At 41.2% G+C, this 16,401-nt stretch overlaps 1 protein-coding gene and 1 pseudogene across 1 annotated transcript in view; one reads left to right on the forward strand and one right to left on the reverse strand.

Moving 5' to 3' along the window:
- The window catches only part of SPMIP2 (sperm microtubule inner protein 2), a 119,552-nt gene that overhangs the window by 13,318 nt on the left and 89,833 nt on the right, over nt 1-16,401 (forward strand). The gene's annotated exons all lie outside the window — the stretch shown is intronic.
- LOC101034104 (proteasome activator complex subunit 2 pseudogene) lies at nt 14,132-14,857 on the reverse strand (annotated as a pseudogene).

Here is a 16,401-nt window from a genome sequence, read left to right on the forward strand (position 1 = left end):
AAAAAAAAAAAAAAAAAAAAAAAAATTATCATAGAATGGCCGAGTTTGGAATTCTGCCTATAAACTTCAATAGTTTACATAATCTTGGTTGATGAAAACTCTATGTCATTCCATAGTAAGAAAGAAAGATCTCATTAAGGTGTTCTAGTGGGAAGCTTTTAACTACAGGTGTCCTTTTGTCTGTTTACCCCAAGTCCTTTCCCTTTTCTTTTTTCCCTTTTCTGAAAGAGGAGAGGTAGCAAGTGCTGAACTACAGCAAGGAAGCACTTTGCCCTTAACTCCTGCTGTGTATGATCCTAGTCAATTTCATTCACAGCAAGTGATAAAGGATAAAGTGCCTCACTGTCTTGCTAATCCCAGTTGCCAGCAATTATCTCAGAAAAGGTAGAACCTTTCACTGTGCCTATTAAAAGCCCCCTTTAACCAAAGGTATCACCTTTTAGAAAATATACCTCAGGGAAAAGTCTGCAGTGGATAGAAGATTATCCATGCCTTCAAGAATAATGGCACTGAAAAAGACATCAAATCATTTAGTTGGTCAAATCATTTATTTGAGGCAGTACTTTCTAAAATAAAGGAGATAATTTCTGGAAAGGACAGCATTGCAGGAGTGGTGGTCATTTGAGAGGAAGAAATGAACAGCTGATGGATGCCCCTGCTCTGTAGTAAGGATTGAAACTGACAAACATCACATCATGTCTAGCTACTTTGTTTCCAAGCTAAGTCTGTATAGAACTCAATTCCTTCCTAGTTCAGGATGATGCCTAACTGGAGCTCTGACAAGGACCTACAACCTTGGGAAGCCCGGTAGAGGAGAGAAGAGATCTGCTTTATTGCTAAGTTTTATTCTTGGCAATCAGGTGACCTTCTTGGGCTGGAGGAGCAGAGAGGTGAGGGCAGAGCCAGAACAAGAAGTCGCTGGAACAAGTGCAGCAGCTTCTAAGTTTATTAAACAATGATCAAAACTCACAAATGCATAAATGGAGGCAAGGGTGGTTACTGAGGAAAAGAGAGACACAGTGTGCCATAAAATGTAAGCCCACATGCCTGTAATCCCAGCACTTTGGGAGGCCAAGGCGGGTGGATCACGAGGTCAAGAGATTGAGACCATCCTGGCCAACATGGTGAAACCCTGTCTCTACTAAAAATACAAAATTAGCTGGGTGTGGTGGTGCACACCTGTAGTCCCAGCTACTCGGGAGGTGGAGGCAGAAAAATCACTTGAACCAGGGAAGCAGAGGTTGCAGTGAGCTGAGATCGTGCCACTACACTACAACCTGATGATAGAGCCAGACTGTCTCAAAAAAAAAAAAAAAAAAAAGTGAGCCCAATCCTGTTTTTGGGTTCTTTGTGAACATTCTGTCCATGATACAGCCGTCCTGTTGGTGGAATTAGAGGATGACTCTAGAAGATTGTGAGATTTAGTCATAACATCTAGCTTTTATTTAAGTCAGATTATCTCCAAATTTAATTTAAGTCAAATTATCTCCAAATTTGTCCAGTCTTTTTTGTGAGAGGAAGTGACATAACCACAGGGTCCTCCAGAACCAATAGGATATAGCGAATCAGGGATTGGCTCATGTGATGATGGGGGAGAAAGCCTATGATCTGCTGTCTGTAAGCTGTAGCACCAGGAAAGCCAGTGTGGTACAGTTCCACTCCAAACCCGAAGGCCTGAGAACCAAGAACACTGATGTCCAAGTGGAGCACAGATTTGCCATTTTTCTACTTTTGGCTCTATTCATGCCCTCCAGGAATTGGACGATGCCCACCCACATGGGTGAGAGGGTCTTCTGTCCTCAGTTTGCCAATTCAAATGTTAATCTCTTCTGGAAACACCCTCACATATACACCCAGGAAAAATATGTAACGAGCTCTCTGAGCATCCTTTAGCTCAGTCAAGTTGACACGCAGTATTAACCATCACGGTCTTTCTGCAGGGAACTCTGAGCTAACTGCAATCCCGTGTCTACGGCACTGCAGAGCGAGATGTAATATGCGTAAGAACCACTTATGGAGACACTTAAGAATGCAGAGTCTCGGGCCCTATACCCCAGATTGTTTTGGGGGGCCTGGGAACCTGCATGTTAAAGAAGCACCCCAGGAGACTGTGATGTAGGCAGTCCATGACACACTGGGAGACACAATAGACCCAAGAGCGGTAGGAGCTGTGCCTGTTTCACTCCCTGAAGCTCACATGTGCTCCAAGTCTACCGCTCTTTACCATCTAACTTGAGGAGGAAGATCAGAAGGCTTGACTTGCAACCACTGATTTTTTTAAGCCCACAATTAAAAAATTAAAAGGATGGCAACATCCTTTTAATTGTGATTATTATTTAACTTAATTATTGAAATCAGTGTGTATCATACCATTCCATAAATGATGATGTAAAAATGGAATATGTTTTCCACCCAGTGAATGACGGCACTGGTGACAGGATAACTAGGAATCTAAGCAGTCAAAACTCGTGCAAACAAATCTGACGTTAAGGGAAGATGAGTGAATGAATGCTGGTAGCATTTGGGTTACATAAATTCTGTGTTCATTGCAAGGAAACAATACCTCCCACATCTCTTTCTTTTAGGGATTTCCAGATTCTTTCAGAGTTCCATTTACAAGCTAAGCGGCTATCACCACCCTCTTTTCATAAAACGGAAACAGAGCAAAGTAGGCATGCTCATCATCTGGGCTGAATAAAGAAGTTAAAAAAAATAAAACGGTCTATGATTCCAGATCACACCAAGGAACTGACATGGTCGATTTCATTTATTTTGTTTTCTGAGGATTCTATAGCCACTTAGAATGCAAGATCCACCACTGAACCAAACTCACCTTCCTCATAACCACCACTCACCATGGTATACACACTCTTGGAGGAATGAAAATGTCCTGAGGAATGCCAGCTCCTCTTGTCTGCATGGATACAAAACAATCCGTTACAGATCTTGGGGATTTATTTTCTCAAACTGAGTATCTTAGACTCCCTTGTAGTGAGCTAAAAATAAATAATATCATTGACCCAGGCATAAAACTACTCAGAAGATAGAGATTGAAATGAGGATTTGCAGTAGATCTTGTAACACCGTGTTGATTCTACTTCTGTTTCTGAAGGAAGGAAGATGCTGTGGAATTATTATCTATATATATGGATTGTGTGTGTGAAGACCATCAAGTATGAAGTTACATTATTCTATATATTGGTCAAGAACCCCATTAATCATGGTTAAATAAGCAATTTCCCTGCTGCTGCTCACCCGGGAGCACTCTGAAGCATGAGCACCAGCATGGAGCAGCTGCTCATTCACAAATCAATACAGGACACTGAAAGCCTCTGCCTCTGTGCTTTTGTGATGGAGGCTCACATGTGTCCTGATCCACAGCATCTTAATGTGAATGGCTTTGTCCAATTGGCCGTTACGGCTGCCTCTTATAGTACCTGTGTTTTAATGGCTTTGGAGGATGACTCTAGAAGATTGTGAGATTTACGCATAACATCTGGCTTTTAATTAAGTCAGGTTATCTCCAAATTTGGATGGGAGTTTGTCCAGTCATTTCTGTGTGATGAAGTGACAGAACCACAGACAGAAACGATACATGGTAAACCACTGCTTCCCCCCAAAAGAATGGCAGAGTGCCTTAGCTTAAATGTTTGGAAGCTGAAGCATACATTTGGGGCTGCGATAGTGGCCTTAGGAAAATTATGTATTGTGTGAAAAATGACCATCTGTTACAGCAGAGTTCAGAGTTCACAGAAGGTGGCATAAGGTAGCTCTGCAAATAACTGGAAAGGAAAAGACTCCCTCACCTCTAACCACCCCAGGGGCTGAAGGTCCAAGGGCAGGGATACTTCAGAGTGAGGAACTCATTTTGTCACATCTCAATTGCACATAGCTGAGTAGATAAAATTCTGAGCAAGTGACTGTAACATAAGGCAGCTTCAAAGTCAACTTATACCGTAAGTCATTTCTGTAGTCGGTTCATTAAAAGGGATCACAAATGTTTTGATCTCTGCTATCTCCTGCCCTCACCAAATGACTGATAGACCCTTAACCTCTCCTACTTCCCACCCACCCCCTGCTTATCTCTCCACACCTTCTTTCTCTTCTACAATTGCAAAGAGATGGAGGCGATAAGAGACCTCTTTGAGTTCCAATAATTCTCATGGGTTCCAGCTTGGCGGAAGACTTTAAAGCCCACTGACAATGCCTGGACTATCCCAATCCACTCCTGAAGCAGACACCGTACTCCTAGATTTGTATGATGTGTTCTTATTCTAGTCCATACCTGGCTTTGTCTTGCCTCCCTGTGTATCTTATAAGCTGCCTCATGCTTTCCTCTTCACCATTCTCAAATCTGCATTGGGTTGACTCGTTGGCTCTGAGCTATTGCTTGTTCCCCAGCGTTCAAATCACTTTCCTTCCCTGGTGTTGGTGAACTATCCACTTGGGTATATCACTGGCAGAAATTTCCTTGTGAAGCAGCCTATTTAGGCAACTCCAGCTGGGGAACCAAGACTTCTGGAATTCTCTTTTTGGCTCCAGCTTTACAGGATAGTGAGACAGGACATACAGGACATACCAGAACGGCCCAATACAGAGTACACGAAAAAAATTGTGTTACGTAGGGTGGGAGGAATCACCTGAGCCCAGGAGTTCAAGGCTGTAGTGAGCTATGATTGCACCACTGCACTGCAGCTTGGGCAACAAAGTGAGACTCTGTCTCTTAAAAAAAAAAAATTGTTGGAGGAAGGAGTAAATGAGTGAACTAATTTGCAGGGGCTTGAGAAGTTTGCCGTCTAAGGCCTTTGTGTGTGTGTGTGTGTGTGTGTCTTACTGTTCATAGGCACTAACTTACATGTTTAATTGACTCTTCTATCCAGAGAGTCACCCTGGATAACTGTTTATCTTTCACCTGGGTCAATAATAATCTCAGCACAAAGACAGTGCAGAAAAAAAACTGTCATTGTACACTGTTTTTGCTCACTTTTTCTTTGCCTGGAATAGGGTATGTTGATGGAAAGGAGAGGAGTCCTCCATAGTATCTTTTTCGTTTCTCATCTAACATTTCTCTGCTACTACTTTCTCAATGATTTATATTATTTGCTCACTAGTAAAGGACTGCTGAGAGCAACATCTAGAAGCAGATTTCAGAGAAACAGCTCCCACCTGCTTCCTCCAATCCATACTCCAAGCACCCGGGCCCCTCCCATCTCATCGCTCCCCACAGAGCTTTTCAGGGTGGTAGTTATTTACGCTCACTGCCCTTTGGAAGAGACAGGGATTTGCTTTCTAGCAGAAATGGAAAAGTAAAGGTGTTACAGATGCATTGTGGGAAGCAAGGGAGGGAATCACGCAACTGAAACGGAATGCATGTATCCCCCTTCTCCAGTGGCCCGTCTGCGGCTCACCTAGTGTCTCCCTGTGGGGGGCAGGCTGCTGTCAAAAAAGCGATATTGAAAGCCCACTTAGACTCCCACTGTAGCCTTTTTTAGCTGGCAAACACACTTGAAGTAGCCAGGCTGCAACCACAAGGGGTAACCAAAGAAAAGGTAGAAAAATAAAATAGAAGAGATGGCCATCTAGAAAGCCTCCCTAAGAGACAGGAAAAATAAATACATAACCAGCGTAATCCCTGGTTCTTTTTGTTAATTAGAAAATTGGGAGCTAGAAAAGGATCTGAAATTTTTAGATTGCTGAATTTTCCGCAATAATAACTAACATGAGAAAGTAACACCTGATGGAGCAAAAATAATGTTATGTTTTCATTTGTGAACAGCAGAATAATAATAAGCGGGTTAAAGGGAGTTCAGCTAATTAGCCCATGGTTATAGCTTTAATTTCTTCCTCTGTTGTAAGCTTTTGAAGTGGGTGGGAAACTATGAGGTTTTTAATATGGATCAATAGGATGTCATAAGGATCTGATTAATAGAGCTTGGCAGTGATTTTGGAAATCTGCTTTACACTGCATGTCTCTTACACAGAGAACAGGAAAATGTAACAGATTCCCATTCCCACATTTCACAAATATTTGATTGTATACTTGTATTTTTTTAAATTACAAATTCTAATTTTTTAAACTTGTGTGTTGACTTCATCAGTCTCAGTCCTGCTCAGGACCACATATTCCATGACTACTACACACTGACCACACCCTTCTCTGAATTTCTTTTTCAGTGAAAGGTGGGATCACCCAGCTTTGCTCTAGTTATTCAGTGCATAAGACTCTTTTCTTAGCTAGATTATAAGCTTTCTGAGGACTGGGCCAAGCTTTCTCTTCTTCTGCCGCCTTCTCATCCATCAACATGTCACACATGTACTAAGCACTTACTATAAATTTGAACAGCTATAATAATCATTCTAATTGCACAAAATTCTGGGTTTTTAATCTTTTATCAGTATTTTAATGTATATTATTCATATTTATGTATAAATTACAAAGCAAAGCATTGCAAAAAGCTAAATTTCTTTGTCCCAACTCTTTTTTTTTTTTCTAATAGAATAGACTGTTTCTCTTTCTTTGATCTAGCAAATCTTGAAACTTTTATATGACATGTGCAAAAGCATTAGGGCAGATGCTCAGAAAGTTGCAGCTGGTTTTATTGTCTTTGCTTTTCAAAAGGGATAAAGTGATACTGAATTAAATTTTATTTCTAAATGCTTTGCTGCACCTGAAAATAATTCTTTCCAAATGAAAACTTATTAGCTGTATTTTAAAAACTGAATTATTCCTACAGTGATGTAGTGCTATCATAAAATATGTTGCTTAGAGGTCTGCACATAACTGGTTTGCATGAGGCATTGGATTTTTCCTTTCCTTCAGTAAAGAAATTATTTTCCGCCGGGCGCAGTGGCTCAAGCCCGTAATCCCAGAACTTTGGGAGGACGAGGCGGGTGGATCACAAGGTCAAGAGATCGAGACCATCCTGGTCAACATGGTGAAACCCTGTCTCTACTAAAAATACAATAAATTAGCTGTGCATGGTGGCGTGTGCCTGTAATCCCAGCTACTCAGGAGGCTGAGGCAGGAGAATTGCCTGAACCAAGGAGGCGGAGGTTGCGGTGAGCCGAGATCCCGCCATTGCACTCCAGTCAGGGTAACAAGAGCGAAACTCTGTCTCAAAAAAAAAAAAAGAAATTATTTTTATAGCACGCAAATATACACATATATTCATTTATTCACAAATTTTTACTGTGTGTTAGGACACAGGCATTCCTTGCGTTTGTATACTAGTCAAGGAAGGGAAAGAGACAGAGGCAAAATAAATCTGGGACTTTCCAATTCTGCTAGTTTAGAGTCAGTTAACATCTGACAATATTGTTAAATTATTTACATTCTTGCAGGACTTAGGAAACCCCAAAATGGATTTTCCTGTAATTCAGTAAAAATGTAATTTTATTACCATCACTGTAATTATAACACATGGAAAAAATTAAGCTGCAATGCATAATGAAAATTTAAGAGTTATGGAAAGGTAGATGTAAATCAAGCTTGTCCAACCAGTGGCCCGTGGGCCGCATGCAGCCCAGAATGGCACTGAATGAGACCCAGCACAAATCTGTAAGCTTTCTTAAAACACGAGTTTTTTTTGCAATTTTTTTTTTAAAGTTCATCAGCTATGGTAAGTGTTAGTGTATATTATGTGTGGCCTGAGATAAGTCTTCTTCCGATGTGACCCAGAAAAGCCAAAAGATTGGAACCCCTGACATAAATGATGAAATACCCATCCGACACATTGGAAAAGCCAATGTAAAGAAAAAGCATAAAATGCAGACTTTTACACTAGTGGCTGATAGGCTGGCAGCACATCATGACAACATGGTTAGTGTGTGTGTTTAAACTGGTTTCAGGAGGAATACATCCACCTAGAGTGAGTGCCATTTTGGGGCTGCATATTAAAACATGAATGGTTTAATGTCAGGGTGGTGCTTTTCTCATTCTTTTCTTTTTAAAAAAAATCATGTTAAAAAGTGATGGGGAGGAAGGCAGCAAACCATACTGCCATGTGTGTACCTACGCAACAATCTTGCATGTTCTTCACATGTACCCCAAAACCTAAAATGCAATAAAAAAAAGAAGAAAAAAAAATCATGTTAAACATAACAGAAGTTATCTTTCAGTTATTTTAAAGTGCACAGTCCTGTGGCATTAAGTACATTCACATTGTTGTGCAACTATCACCCTGTTCATCTCCAGAACTTTCTCATCCTGTAAAACTGAAACTCTGTCCCTATTGAACACTCACTCTCCGTTCTCCCTTCCCCTAGCTTCTGGCAACTGCCACTTTACTCAGAACCTCATTAAGTGAAATCATGCAGTATTTGTCTTTTTGTGACTGGCTTATTGTACTTAGCATTAGTCCTCAAGGTTCATTTATATCACAGCATGTGTCTCAATTTCCTTCCTTTTTAAGACTAAGTAGTATTGCATTGTATGTTGCTATGATCTGAGTTTTTGTTCCCACCTCCAAATTCATATGTTGAAGCCCCAACCCCTCAGTGTGACTGTTTTGGAGGCCAGCCCTTTCGAAGGTAGCTGAGGTTAAATGTGGTGCTAAAACAATCTCATAGAACTGGTATCCTTATAAGAAAAGAAACGGGCATCAGATTGTCCTCTCTGTCTTCAGCTGCATGGAGGAAAAGCCATTTGAGAACATGACAGGAAGGTGGTCTCATACCAGCTGGGAAGAGAGGCTCACCAGTCACCACCCTGACAGCACCTTGATTTTAGATTTCAGGCCTCTGGAACTGTGAGAAGATCAGTTTCTGTTGTTTAAGCCACCCACTCTGTGGTATTTTCTTATGGAATCTTTAGGGAACCAATACGTATGTATTCACCACACGTGGGTTGCCTCTGTACCTCTTGACTATTGTGAATAATGCTGCTATGAACATGTGTGTGCACATACTTGAGTCCCTGCTTTCACTTCTTTTGGGTATATACCCAGAAGTGGGATCACTGGATCTCATGGTATTTCTGTTTAAGTTGTTGAGGAATCACCATACCTTTTTCGGCAGCAGCTACACCATTTTACATTTTCACCAGCAATATACAGGGGTTCTCATTTCAAAAACATTTAAATATATTTTGGTTACTGTGAAGAACCTGTGGCTACCGAGGAATGATTGTAGATGTGGGACTGCTGACAGCATATTCAAATCTGTAAAGTTCATTTGCTGTCCTGTAAGCAGTGATGCAACAGATGCACAACACTGCTTTTGAGGTGGAAATCGAAATAAACAGGATCCTTGGTGCCATTTTGTATCAGCATAACTTGATCAAATATTGGCCAGGTGCAGTGGCTTATGCCTGCAATCCCTGCAATTTAGGAGGTTGAGGTGGGAGAATCACTTGAGCCCAGGAGTTCGAGGCCAGCCTGGGTAACATAGTGAAACCTTATCTCTACAAAAATCCAAAAAAATTAGCTGGGCATGGTGGTAAGCACCTGTAATCCCAGCTACTCAGAAGGCTGTGGTGGGAGGATCATTTGAGCTCTGGAAATCGAGGCTGCAGTGAGCTGAGATGGCACCACTGCACTCCAGCCTGGATGACAGAGTGAGAGCCTCTCTTAAAAAAAAATATATTTCAACATACTGTGGTGCTAGGTTAGCTAAGGTTATTTATATTAAAAATAACATGTCTATTGAAAACACATGTTCTGGTCTTTCCTCTCTGGGTACTGTGAAGGTATCAGATTAGGTATCATCTCAGAGCCCATACCCCCTGAATTGAATTGTGGTATTTTCAATCATGATGTTATTTGTTTTCAACTCCACACTTCACATAATCATGTAGCTCATAAATTAAGTTTATGAATATATTTCTTCACATAGCCCATGATCTCTAAGTGCCGATACTCTTTGCTAAATAAAATATCTTTAAAAATTTTTTAATGGAGGTAGGGTCTCACTATGTTGCCCTGATTGGTTTTGAACTCCTGGGCTCAAGTGATCCTCCTACCTCAGCCTTCCAAGTCCTGGAACTACTGTTCTTGGCTTTAATTTTTTTCTTTATAATTATTTTCAACTTTTATAGATTTAAGAAGCCATTTGAGGAATAATTTTTTTTTTTTTTTTTTTTTTTTTTTTTTTTTTTGAGACGGAGTTTTTGCTCTTGTTACCCAGGCTGGAGTGCAATGGCGCGATCTCGGCTCACCGCAACCTCCGCCTCCTGGGTTCAGGCAATTCTCCTGCCTCAGCCTCCTGAGTAGCTGGGATTACAGGCACGTGCCACCATGCCCAGCTAATTTTTTTGTATTTTTAGTAGAGACGGGGTTTCACCATGTTGACCAGGTTGGTCTCGATCTCTCGACCTTGTGATCCACCCGCCTCGGCCTCCCAAAGTGCTGGGATTACAGGCTTGAGCCACCGCGCCCGGCCTGAGGAATAATTTTTATAAGCACAAATTAACCCAAAGAAAATGACAAAATACTAACTTTTGTAATAGTGGTTTTTAGTATAGCATCACTACTCTCTAAATACTTCAATTAATCCAAGATCATGATAAAAGCTTTTAACTGTTCTATACTATTCTTTACCTCCTTCGGCACACATCAAAGAATGGGGATTTATATTTCAAATATTCCGTACCCGTTAGGCATTCTAAATGTTCCCTAGAAATTATTTACAATGATTACATTTCCATTTTTCAGCCTACCTCAGTTGAAAGACAGAATTGAAGTAAAATTGGCAAGTGAAAGTCAATATTTAACTTGTACTTCACTTGGACATTTTATTCTGGTTTCAAGTTTTGAGGTAAATAATTGATTGAGGGAGGGGAGCAGGAGTCAGCTCTGTTTTGTTCAAGTTTCCTCAGGATTTTATACTAAGAGAGAAGTCATGCTGTTAACGTTTGCTGAACATGTAAATCTAGGAAGAAGAGAGAGTAAAATTTGATGACCATTTGGACTGTGAAAGATGTTACTATTTTAGAATAATTGGGGCTGAAACTCACAAGGTTATAATTTAATAGGACTAAATATAAAGCTTGAACTTAGAGTTTAAAAATCAACAATCCAAGTAGAGGATAGGTAAGACATTATGCAATCAGTTGGTGGGGAGTTTGTAGCTGGCTGCAGACTGGAGGTGTGCCCAGAGGTTGGCACAGTTGCCAAGAAAGCTGACACAGTGAAATGTGGTATTCGCAGAGAGCTGTGTTCCAGAAACAAACGCTGCCCTAATTGGACCACATGGTAGCATTATTTTTGGTTATGCATGCCGCATCTTAAGCCAGATGTTAATAAATGGAAGAGCATGAAGAGGCAGGACAGTGCAGAGCCTGAGAATGTCGTTACATGAACACCTGAAAGAAGTGGGGAAGCCTGATTTGCAAAAGAGCCTACAGTGAGCCTTTCCTGGGATCTGACGGGCTATTCCAACGAGACAGGGATTCTTTACCAGAATTCAGAATTCAGACTACAGTGTGACCGTTACAGGAAGGCAGATTTTAGTTCAATTATGGAAGAATAATTAGATCAGCCCAAAAATAGAATATGCTCTTGTTACTGGAAATATTTTGTCAGTTGGATGAGCATGTGCTGTCAAAGGGAGTCCCACACAGAGTGCAAGGTTGTACCTGCTGACCTCTGAAGGCTGCACCAATCCAAAGCTCCCTTAGAACGTACTGGAAACCATGTGTCTCTGCCAATACTGTATATAGTATAGCTGAATTTAAGGCTGTATTTATGTGATTTTCAAACATACAACTAGCCATGCAAAGTAGATGAACATGTCCACTAATATAACAGGGCATACATTTATTTTAGCATAGGGATTTTGCCCATGATCTCTGCTGCAGAAGCAACCAGAATTCACAAGCAGTTTTTCTGTTTTGTTTTGTTTTGACAGGGTGTCCTCTTTCTCTCAGGCTGGAGCGCAGTGGGACAATCACAATCCCTGCAGCTTTGACCTCCCAACCTCCCATACTCAAGTGATCGACCCACCTCAGCCTCCCAAGTAGCTGGGACTACCTACGCGTCTGGCTAATTTTTGCAATTTTGCAATTTTTTTAAAAAAACAGAGATGGGGTTTTGCCATATTGTCCAGGCTGGTCTCAAACCCCTGGGCTCAAGGGATCTGCCTGCCTTGACCTCCCAAAGTGCTAGGATTACAGGCACGACCCACTGAGCCGAGCCAGTAGAGCTCTTAACTAACCCTTATCAGAGTCTCTCAATAGCAACTGAAACATGGGGACATTTGAAGATAAAACTACCTTTCTATACAGAAGAGCAGCAGCTTGGTGTTCTTTGTTGATTATAGGAATATATAAATTGCAATTTCAGAGTCCATAATTAGATGCTTTGAAGAATGAGAACACCAACATTGCTAATCTTGGTACACTAATTAATAACTATTAGAAATTACTTGGCACTTCTTTCCCTTCAGAAACTACAGCAAGAGCATAGGGCAGGGGTCCTCAAACATTATGTGTCAAAAATCACTTGGAGGGATTGTTAAGATTGCTAAGCCCCATTTTCATGGTTTCTGTTTTAGGAGATATGAGGTGGGGCCTGAGATTTTGCATTTTTAATAAGTTCCCCAATGAGGCTTATGCTGTTGGTCAGGGAATCACATTTGCAGAACCACTGGCATAAAGAATGAATGAACACTGTATAAGAAGCCATGCTCTAATCAGAAAATGGCAAAGTATTTATGTGACTGGTGTGTGAGAGCCTGTTTGTACTTTCTTGAGAGAAACAATTATTAGCATTTCTTTCCAACTTTGCCTTCAGTGACATCACACAATAGTTTGAAGTTGACCGTGGTGGAAATGTTTATACCACAGATACTCGTAAATGCTAAAACCATAGCTTTTTCTCTTGAGAGCCCAGTAAACCACTGCTATAGCCTCGAAGCAAAATGAAAATATTGGATGATCGATGCAATGTTTCCCAAATTCACTTCACTCATAGTTTTATTGAATGTTTCTTGAGTCCTGGCTATAACCACAGCAATAGTTTTTCAATTATAATGTGTTGAAAGGGCTTAACAGGAATGGAATTCATGAAATAAAGTGTATTCTTGGATTAAAGACGACAATGCAATTTTTTTCTAATTAAGAATAGTCAACATTTGATCCACTTCATAAATGCGTATTAAAATTGTAACACGAAATGAACATAGTGATCATTAAATATATGTACAATACTAGTTCATCAACATCTAACATTTGCCAGCTGCTTAAAATGGGCACTGTCATAATTCTTTACATGAATTATCTCAATTCTTACAAAAGTCTGTGATGTAGATATGTTATCCCCCACCTTACAGATAAAACACTGAGTCAGAGTAACAGGTATGCGATACTGAGGTATCAGTGTGTATATGAAAGAGGTAGGTATGTATCAGATGATCTCATAGGTAATGTCCTGGAAACTTCACATACAGCATTTCTTTTCTCTTTTTTTTTTGTAGCAGAAAATGGTTTTGTACATGGTATGAAACAATAGAAATTCAAAACCTAAAGATAAGAGTTAGCTCTATCACTCAACTCTTTAAAAAGTTTATACAAATATGCAGTCAAAACCAACAAGGTATTGCCCTAATAAAGTTACCTTCAACTGGGCCAAACCTAAGGGTGAAGGTGGCTTCGGGGGTCATGGTGGAGGCAGAGGTGGCTTTGGAGGCTGAGGTGGTAGCAGAGGAGGCCAAGGAGGATTTGGTGGCAGAGGCCGGGAGACTTTGGAGGGTGAAGTGGCTTCCAAGGGGGCAGAGAAGGAGGAGGTGACCACAAGCCACAAGGAAAGAGGACGAAGTTTGAATAGTTTCTGTCCCTCCGCTTTCCCTTTTCCATTTGAAAGAAAGGACTCTGGAGTTTTTACTGTTACCTGATCAATGACAGCCTTCTGAGGACATTCCAAGACAGTATACAGTCCTGTGGTCTCCTTAGAAATCCGTATAGATAACATAGCATTTCTTTTTAAAAAGTTTGTACTTTACCTATTTATTTATTTGGGAGAGATTCAGTATGTTGCCCAAGCTGGACTTGAGCTCCTAGGCTCAAGAAATCCTCCCACCTCAGCATTGCAAGCAGCTGGGACTACAGGCACATGCGCCTTGCCAGGTGAACTATAACATTTCTTAAAGGCATTTACTGATAACTACATCATTATTATCTAATTACCATATTCTTTTTTTTCCCCCACACAGTATATAGGTTGTTTATTTTCCTTTTAGTCCTGGAATCAGTACATAGATGGCTTCTCTTCACCCTTTGGGTTGACAGTTTTCTCCAGATTGCTGCTGATGGTATGATGAAGCTCAGTGTACAAGGCCCTGAGCTCCCCATAAGCTGCCTCATCTTGCTCAGGCCCCAAAGCCCGGTAATCTATTACATGAATCTCCTTGGAGGTCTTGGCCACAACAACCCGTTGTTCTGAGCAGTACTCGGAAATGGTTCCACTTTGGTCTTGACGGCATTCACCCTCGCCAGCACCTTCTGGATTGCTACCATAAAATCATTTCCATTTTCAATCTTGGGGATCAGGTGCTGGATCCATGTGGTCAACAGAATGTATTTCTCTTTGATACACCAGACTTCTGGCTTAACCAGGGCAAGCAGAGACAGGACCTTCTCATTCCCAGGGAGAAATCCACACTTAAGGACTTCTTCTCCTGCTTATCTGTTTCCATCTCATCATCCTTGGGTAGAGGGCCTGGGATAGGGATGTCCAATGGGGCCCGGAGGGAAGTCAGGGCAGCTGCATTGAGGAGTCATCTTGCAAAAGCTGATTAAGGTATATGATTTTCTGCGGCAAGAATCTCTAGAGGAATCCTCAGCCTCCTGCAAAATATTCTGACTGAACACCTCCAACTGTTTGTGGGTCTCCCCACTCAGGTGCACTCCACACGGCTTGGCCATGCTGCTGTGGTCGCTAGATCTCTGGTCTCCTAATTTCCATGTTCTTTTTTCTTTTTTTCCTTGAGATGGAGGCTCGCTCTGTCACTATGAGGGTTCGAGTGATTCTCCTGTCTCAGCCTCCCAAGTAGCTGGGACTACAAGCACCGCCGCAAGGCCTGGCTAATTTTTTTGTATTTTTAGTAGAGACGGGTTTCACCATGTTGGCCAGGATGGTCTCGATCTCTTAACCTTGTGATCTGCCCACATCGGCCTCCCAAAGTGCTGGGATTACAGGTGTGAACCACTGCGCCCAGCTCCGGCTGATATTCTTAAATATGTTTTAGAAGCAAATACTGCTGGCATCAAAACTTTCACAGAACAATATTAGAACAACACTGGCATTCTAGGGAAAACAATGGTAAACATTGGGTTAGTGGCATTAAACTGTAATAACCTGACCAATCCTAACCCTTTTCTGTTGAGCTTTGCCTCTCAAAAGGAGAACCCTCAGCCCTCGTCTGTGGTTCGTGGACGTTATCAATGCATGCCACTTTGACCTCCCAATTTCTTTGCTTTCCTGATGTTGTCCTACCTGTGTTTAACATATGTGAAATTTATATATTATTAGTAAGTCGTTGGCAATCTGTAATTGCTCTGACTTTAAAACCTCTGTCGGCCAGCCGTGGTGGCTGACACCTGTAATCCCAGCATTTTGGGAGACCGAGGTGGATGGATCACCTGAGGTCGGGAGTTCGAGACCAGCCTGGGCAGCATGGCGAAACCCCATCTCTACTGAAAATACAAAAAAAAAAAAAAAATTAGCAGAGCGTGGTGGCAAGCATCTGTAATCCCAGCTACTTGGGAGGCTGAGGCAGGAGAATTGTTTGAACCCGGGAGACGGAGGTTGCAGTGGGTAGAGATTGCCCCATTGCGCTCTAGCCTGGGAAACAAGAGGGAAACTCCATCTCAAAACAAAAAAAAACCCACTTCTGTCTTTAAGTTTTTTTAAAAAATCTCTTTGATATAACCAGGTTGCAACCTGGGAATTTCTATCTGTCACCACTTAGTATCATCTTCAATTCATCTTTTTCATGTTCAGTAGTTTGTTCAAAGCCATAATATGACTAAAAATAAGTATTAGGTTGAATGAAAACCTTGGAAAGTTGGATGCCAGCATGTACAACATATCCTGTAGGGAGTGTAATCTCACTTTAAAAGGAATCCAACTGTGAGCAATTCGCTGTAGAAAGCTGGGGGGCAGGTTTCAGGGATGAGTAACCAGTTGAACTTTAAGTTGCATTGGCAGGGTGTGGTACCTTTTCCCACAGGTTAAAGCCACTAGTTTTTCATCTTGCATAAACATGGTTGCTCAAGTTAGTTTCATTTTGGTCTTCTGAATGACCCTTCTATGCTGCTTCTCTTCAGCCTAAAGTTAAGTACACTAAAAACCTCTCCCTCTCTAACAAACATTGCAACAAGTTTTCCAAATCTTAGTGAGCCAGTTGTAATTATCCACCAGCTTTAAAACTGTACCATAGAATTTCACAAGTTTCTAAACTCTAGAC

This window comes from Saimiri boliviensis, chromosome 3, assembly GCF_048565385.1.
Source record: "Saimiri boliviensis isolate mSaiBol1 chromosome 3, mSaiBol1.pri, whole genome shotgun sequence".
NCBI lineage: Eukaryota > Metazoa > Chordata > Mammalia > Primates > Cebidae > Saimiri > Saimiri boliviensis.